At 43.8% G+C, this 8,019-nt stretch overlaps 1 protein-coding gene across 1 annotated transcript in view; it reads right to left on the minus strand.

Moving 5' to 3' along the window:
- Window positions 1-8,019, minus strand: part of EHD3 (EH domain containing 3) — a 41,388-nt gene that overhangs the window by 24,116 nt on the left and 9,253 nt on the right. The gene's annotated exons all lie outside the window — the stretch shown is intronic.

Consider the following 8,019-nt stretch of genomic DNA (forward strand, 5'->3'; position numbering starts at 1 on the left):
TTTTTGGACTACAATACCCCAGAAACCCAGGAAAGATGGCCAGCATACAACCTGTGTTGTTGTTAGAATCATAGAATCATAGAATCATAGAGTTGGAAGAGACCGCAAGGGCCATCCAGTCCAACCCCCTGCCATGCAGGAAATCCAGATCAAAGCATCGTCGACAGATGGCCATCCAGCCTCTGTTTGAAGACCTCCAAGGAGGGAGACTCCACTACACTCCGAGGAAGTGTGTTTCACTGTCGAACAGCCCTTACTGTCAGGAAATTCCTCCTAATGTTGAGGTGGAATCTCTTTTCCTGTAGCTTGCATCCATTGCTCCGGGTCCTAGTCTCTGGAGCAGCAGAAAACAAGTTTGCTCCCTCCTCAATATGACATCCCTTCAAGTATTTAAATAGGGCTATCATATCACCTCTTAACCTTCTCTTCTCCAGGCTAAACATCCCCAGCTCCCTGAGTCGTTCCTCATAGGGCAAGGTTTCCAGACCTTTCACCATTTTAGTCGCCCTCCTTTGGACACGCTCCAGTTTCTCAATGTCCTTTTTGAATTGTGGCGCCCAGAACTGGACACAATATTCCAGGTGGGGCCTGACCAGAGCAGAATATAGTGGCACTATTACTTCCCTGGATCTAGATACGATACTTCTATTGATGCAGCCTAAAATCGCATTGGCCTTGTTAGCTGCCGCATCACACTGTTGACTCATGTTCAACTTGTGGTCTATTTGGACTCCTAGATCCCTTTCACATGTTGTCTCCTTAAGCCAGGTGTCTCCCATCCTATATCTGTGCATTTCATTTTTTCGCCCTAAGTGCAGTACCTTACATTTCTCCCTGTTGAAGTTCATTCTGTTAGCTCTGGCCCAGCTTTCTAGTCTATTCAGGTCATTTTGAATTTTGATCCTGTCCTCTGGAGTATTAGCTATTCCTCCTACTTTAGTGTCATCTGCAAATTTGATAAGTATTCCCCCAATTTTTTCCTCCAAGTCATTGATAAAGATGTTGAACAGTACTGGGCCCAGGACAGAGCCCTGTGGGACTCCACTGGTTACTTCTCTCCAGGATGAAAAGGTGCCATTGTTGAGCACCCTTTGGGTTCGGCCGGTCAACCAATTACAAATCCACTTAACAGTTGCCTTGTCCAGCCCACATTTTACAAGCTTGTTTGTGAGAATGTCATGGGGAACCCTGTCAAAGGCCTTACTGAAATCAAGATATACTATATCCACAGCATTCCCTTCATCTACCAAGCTGGTAATTTTATCAAAGAAAGAGATTAGATTTGTCTGGCATGACTTCTTTCTCTGAAACCCATGTTGACTTTTTGTGATTATGGCATTGGCTTCTAGATGTTCACAGACTCTCTGTTTAATGATCTGCTCCAGAATCTTTCCTAGTACTGATGTCAGACTAACTGGACGATAATTGTTGGGATCCTCTTTTTTCCCCTTTTTGAAGATGGGGACAACGTTTGCCCTCCGCCAGTCTGCTGGGATCTCTCCTGTTTTGCAGGAGTTTTCAAAGATTATTGCCAATGGCTCCAATATTACATTTGCCAGTTCTTTTAATACCCTTGGATGGAGTTCATCTGGTCCCGGAGACTTAAATTCATTTAGATTAACAAGGTGTTCCTCTACTATTTCTTTACTTATTCTGTGCTGAAATTCCCCTATTCTGTCCTCTGCTCCATTATCCTCAGGTTGAGCACCCTTTGCCTTTTCTGAGAAGACTGAGGCAAAGAAAGTGTTGAGTAATTCTGCCTTTTCTCTGTCTTCTGTTAGCATTTTGCCATCTTCTCCACGCAGTGGCCCTACCGTTTCCTTCTTCTTCCTTTTGCTGCGGACATATCCAAAAAAGCCCTTTTTGTTGTTCTTAACCTCTCTAGCAAGCCTGAGTTCATTCTGTGCTTTGGCTTTTCTGACCTTATCTCTACACTTGCTAGCTATTTGTTTGAATTCCTCTTTGGTGATTTCCCCATTTTTCCATTTCTTATACATGTTCTGTTTAAAATTTAGCTGAGCTGAAAGTTCCTTTGTCATCCATCCTGGGTTCTTGCGACATCTCCCATTTTTCTTTCTCACTGGAACTGTTTTAATTTGTGCCTTCAGTATCTCCCTTTTGAGAAACTCCCATCCATCTTGAACTCCCTTCTCTTTTAGTATTCCTGACCATGGGATCGCACCCAGTATTTCTCTAAGTTTACTGAAATCCGCTCTCCTGAAGTCTAGAATGCGTGTCTGACTATGCCTGGCTTCTCCTTTCCATTGTATAACAAACTCCAGGAGAACATGGTCACTTCCACCTAAGGATCCCACCACTTGCACTTCATTAACCAAGTCATCCTTGTTGGTTAGGATCAGATCTAAAATAGCTGATCCCCTTGTTGCCTCTTCCACCTTTTGGACCATGAAATTGTCTCCAAGGCAAGTGAGGAATTTACTAGACCTTGAGGATCTGGCTGAGTTTGACTTCCAACAAATATCAGGGTAGTTGAAGTCACCCATCACTACTACATCTCTCCTTTCTGACTGTGTGGTCATCTGTTCTAGAAAGGCATCATCCAATTCCTCCGTCTGACTTGGGGGTCTGTAGTAGACTCCCACCATAACATCCTTGTTGTTTCCCTGCCCTTTAATTTTTATCCAGATGCTCTCCACCTGGCTTCCAGGATTGATGTCCTGGATCTCTTCACTGGTGTAAATATCTCTGACATATAGGGCTATTCCTCCTCCTTTCCTGTTTGGCCTGTTTCTCTTGAAAAGGTTATACCCCTCTATTTCCACATTCCAATCATGAGACTCATCCCACCAGGTTTCAGTGATGCCTATTATATCGTATTTGCTTTGTTGTACCAGGAGTTGAAGTTCATCATGCTTATTTCCCATGCTCTGTGCATTAGTGTAGAGGCATCTAAGACCATGTGTTCCCTTTACTTGCTGCTTGTGCAAGTTCTTTTGCCTCCCACTGTTGGGTCCTTGCACTGTTTGTCTTGTTCCCTCTCTGTCAGTTTGACTATCTTCTCCAGTCTTTTTGCCTTCCAGAATACTGTCTCCCTCCCCCACATAACTCAGTTTAAAGCCCTCCTGATCAAATTCTTGAGGCTATTGGCAAAAATGTTTTTGCCAACTGGCGTGAGATGCAACCCATCCCTTGCCAGAAGTCCCTCCTCATGGAACCGCAACCCATGGTCCAAGAATCCAAATCGTTCTTGGCGGCACCATCTACGGAGCCAGTTATTTACATCCGCTATTTTCTTCTCCCTTCCTGGACCATGCCCTTCGACTGGCAGAAGAGAGGAGATGACAACCTGTGCATCCACCTCTTTCAACTTCCTACCCAAAGCCTCATAATCCCTTATGATATTCTGAAGGCTATGCCTTGCAGTATCATTGGTTCCCACATGAACCAAAAGAAAGGGGTAATGGTCAGTAGGCTTGACCAGTCTTGTCAGCCTCTCTGTCACATCACGGATCTTTGCCCCAGGGAGACAGCACACCTCCCGAGACATCTTGTCAGGCCCACAAACCACTGGTTCAGTGCCTCTCAGCAAAGAGTCCCCGATGACCACTACACGCCTCCTCCGAGGCTTAGCAGCAGCCATTCCCTTTGGTGGAGCTCTCTGGGTCCCCTGCTCTGTCCCTGAAGTCTGTCCCTGCTGCTGTTCCTCATCATCCTTGATAGCAGAGAGAGATTGAAATCGATTCTGTAGCTGTAAGCTTACAGAATGTTCCCTGGTTTCCCTACTTCTGTGTGTGACCTTCTTCCAACTATCTACTTCTGTTGTGTGTGAAGTGACCTCCTCTTCCCCAGCAACTTCCTTTGTGTGTTTCCTGTCCAGGACCATCTGGTCCGTTCTGGTCAGGACAACCTCTTCCTCCCTATGATGCTGAAGTGTAGCTACCTGGGCCTCCAGCTGCTGTACTTTCTCTTCTAAGAGGACTACCAACTTGCACTTGGGACAGGTAAAGTTCCCCATATCCCTAGGCAAGAAGACAAACATCCCACAGGTGTTGCAGGTGACTGCAGCAGGGCCTTCAGTGTCCATATTGAGAAGTCTTAAGGAAACTCTGAGCAAAACTGTGGGTTTCCCCTGCTAAACACAAGTGTAAAGACCCCCTGATGGCTTGGCCTTTGTCCCCAAACTCTGTCCTTGAGTTCAGTTCACTGGCCTTATAGTTATGTAGACTAGCTCCTTTCAGAGCAAGTCTCTGACTCACTTCCTCTGAGCAGAAGTACCCACAACCCCTTAAGGAAAAGGGAAAAGAAAATGTGGAAAATTAAAGGCCCCCCTCTAACAATGTTCCCAGGCCAGCTTCTCCAAATCGTCCTTGACTATATAACAATTTTTTAAAAATAAAAATAAACAATTCGCGCGCCATTAGGCGCGCGCCTCCCCCAGCACTTAAAGGCTTCTGTCCACTCCCCCCAAGAGCCACAACAATATCCCAAGTTTAAAAGGTCAGATCTCACCAAAGCACATGGAGAGAGAAAACCAGCTTTCCTCTTGGAAAAGGTGAGCTAGAATGCCTCCCCCAGCACTTAAAGGAGAATTAGGCTTCTGTCCACTCCCCTTCAGATCATTTCTGACATATGGCAACCCTAAGGCGAACCTATCACAGGATTTTCTGGGGCTGGAAGTGTGTTCCACACTCAGGGTCACCCAGTGGTATTCCATGGCCTAACAGGGAATCGATCCCTGATCTCCAGAGTCATAGTCCAATGCTCAAACCACACTGGTTCTCACTCAACTTTCTGAAACCCTAACATTTCCCCAAATAGTCTTCATTTATTTTCACCAGCAAACCTTTTTTATGTAATCAAAACAAGTGGCTTGGGATTTGGCACTCTTTTTTCTGGCCTAGTCAACATACACGCTAAAAGAGATTACCAAGGCGCTCACCTCTCCTGTGCCAGTGACCAATGACTCCTATGGCAAGGACAACCTCCGGCTTTAAAGGGGTTATTCAGGCAGTCAAAATAACCCAAGATAAATCTGGGTTGAATTTCCATTGTGCACATGCATCCCAAATGCACCTGATTAAGCTGCCAAAACCCCCACTTAGCCTAGGATAATCTATACTGTCCCCTGCCCTGAGTATTAAAAAGATATTTGCTTTGTGGGCAATGTGAATGACTGATGCAAATAGACCTGGGATTAAACTCATGTTTTGAATGTGTTTCAAATACATTTGCATCAGTGACTCCATGTTTATTCAAGTGCTGGCAAATGTGAGCAGAGATGCACAGAGATGCAGTTCCATGGTCTGAATAACAAACCCAAAATGTGCGAGTGAGATTATTCACATTGTTCCACTAAAAAAAAAAAAGGCATGTGAATGACCTCAAAGAGCCCCTAGGTTTCAATTTTTTTGCCAATCATTTCAGCATATATTGAAGGTATGGCCATATGAAGTATGCATCCTAGTCTAATTCCTTGGCAACAGAGATTGAAAAAGTTACTTGCTTGGATTATAGTTGCCACTGGTCATGCTGGCTGGGAGATTCTGGGAGTAAGTAACATTTCCAAGCTCTACCTGGAACCATTACTATTTGTAAAGGGCAATTAATCTATTTTGGGAAAACACTGTTGAGTGGAGCAAGGATAACACTTTGCCTCCTAAGCTCTTTTTTTCTGTTGGAAGACTGGAATTTGTTTATGCATGCTTGTCTTTTCTCTTCATGCTGACAAAGCAACTGGGACAAAGGATGGAAGCAGCAGCTACATTTAGTGGCAGACTACAGAATGCTGTGGTGACAACAGCCCCTACCTCAACCATTTTCATAAGAACAAGCCCTTGGTTATTTTCTAGCTCAACACAAACTTGCTCAGCCACACAGGATATGAGCCATTGTGCCATTTTCAAATTTTCCCAGGAAGGAAACTTGAGAAAGCACAACATTGATGACTATCGATTGGACTTCTTCACATTAAACAATGTAGCTTTTCACAATGCTGACTTCATTTATAGCCTACTGGCTCTTGATAGGAGGCAGCCATGCCCTTTGCCGACCCCTAAGTACAATGCCTTCCTGTATTTTTATAATGTCTTACTTTGCAAAGTAGATGGAGAATCATATTTGCCAGCAATATGAGGCTGTTTCTGGCTGTAATACCTAGAGGAGAAGAAAATTTGTTTCTTTTCTTTGGCCTTATCTGAGTTTCCTAAATTCAGACTAGTGAGAAATAGATGCCAATGATTACGAATTAGTAAAAGAGATGATCTCCTCCTATATCCTCAGGGCTTGGATTTTCTTTCAGCTGGTTCTCCAGTCCAAATAGCAGGGGAGAGCTGAGATGGAAAAAGGCTATGTTAATTTCTCAGCTGCACAAAATGACATTGTAACATTGTGGGAAATTAATATGGCAGTTCCTTAGGAGTGCATGGCTAAGGAAGCCCAAAAAGATATAAAAGGAGAACATATTTTAAAAGTATTCTGGCTGAGCAGCATCTCCAGCCTGGAACATTGTGATAATGGAGTTTCCCCCATTATCTAGGCAGCTCACATAGCCTTCCTCCCAGGTAACAAAGGGTTAAATGATGTGAGGAGGTTAAGTTAAGCTTTTATGAGGCTCAGCTTCACAGACCTGACGAGAGAGCAATTGGCCAGTGGGATAGCCAGCTGGACAAAAGTGAAGGAACCTTTGAAGACCTCAGCACAAGTTGTGAAAAGGCTCCAGGGACCATGCACTCTAACAAAGGGATGCTCCTGTGCCACCTGGGAAACTGGTCCAAACTCCTAGCTATCTTCATGAACATCAATGACTACAAATTCCATCAGCATCATGAGTAGTTAGGAACTGTTTAGTCTACTTGAGTCAGATCTTATGACTATTTTGATGATTTTGGCTGAAATGATCAAATGTGTTCTGTAACCTGTAATGCCTAAGTGCATCTGAAAGGAAGATGGCCCTTCATGTGAAAAGACATCTATTTTTAATGGCAATTTCTTATTTAGAATAAATTATTTTCCTTTAAAAGTACTTCAATCACTCACACTCCATCACATGCCTTTTGCTTAGTTGTCTCCTCATCATGGTTGGAGGGGGAGGGGGAGGGGGAGGGGGAGGAAAGTCTCAGCAGTGTTGGAGACAGAAATCAACTCCAAAATAAACTCTTATTGAGTTACTAATGAAAGGGGGTAGTGGCAGCTCATTTTATTTAGGTGAAATCCAGCTCAGGCAGAAGCAGGAGGGGAACCAAAGAGATCCTTACAAATATGGACTGCACATGGTGCTGCAAGAGTCATTAACAAAAAGGTGGAGATAGATAGAACCAAATTTTTTTAAAAAGCAGACTTTGGGCTGAAACAGATGGGCAAAATGGTCTGCTTTTGGGCTGCGTTGGAAGTGTGGTGCTTAGACAGCGTATGCCCTGAACGCAGCCCAAAGCTGCATGGACATCGCCTCAACCAGGAAGGACCAACTTGAAAAGGAGTGGAGAAAAATCGCTCCTTTTCAGAAGCTGGTTTAAAACACAGGTGGTCCTAATCCACCTTTTTTGGATGGTCTGTTTCTCCCCTAAACTAATTTTCTTTTCTCTGCTAGATCTTCTGTGGGTGTGGGTGTATATAGGTGGGCATGGGCTGATTGTTGTTCAGCTCCTGCCTTGCTGAATACTCTGCTTGAGATATCTGCAAGTATCTCTCACTTATTGCTTCATTTAAAATGGCTCATTTAGGACAAGTACTAAATTATGATTTGCAATAGTTAGTCAGTAGAAGGGCTGGTTCCATGCAGTAGTGGCTCCTATGACGTTTTTAAAATGACTGCTCGTGAATCAGTAAAGAACATGAAGTATGAAGTGATTCAACATAACCTATACCAAAAGTAGCTTTATGCTTTATGTTTTCTTCCTCCCAGAGATCAGAAAAGCTTTTGGAGGTGGACTACAATTTCCAGGGTCTCCCAGCCAGCACGAAATGTTTAGGCCAAAAATGCAACTCTTCCAAACTCTGCTCTTGTCCACTGCATATAACATATTTTGTATGTTAATGTATGTACATTTCATAAGCATGTTA

Source organism: Sceloporus undulatus, chromosome 1, assembly GCF_019175285.1.
Source record: "Sceloporus undulatus isolate JIND9_A2432 ecotype Alabama chromosome 1, SceUnd_v1.1, whole genome shotgun sequence".
NCBI lineage: Eukaryota > Metazoa > Chordata > Lepidosauria > Squamata > Phrynosomatidae > Sceloporus > Sceloporus undulatus.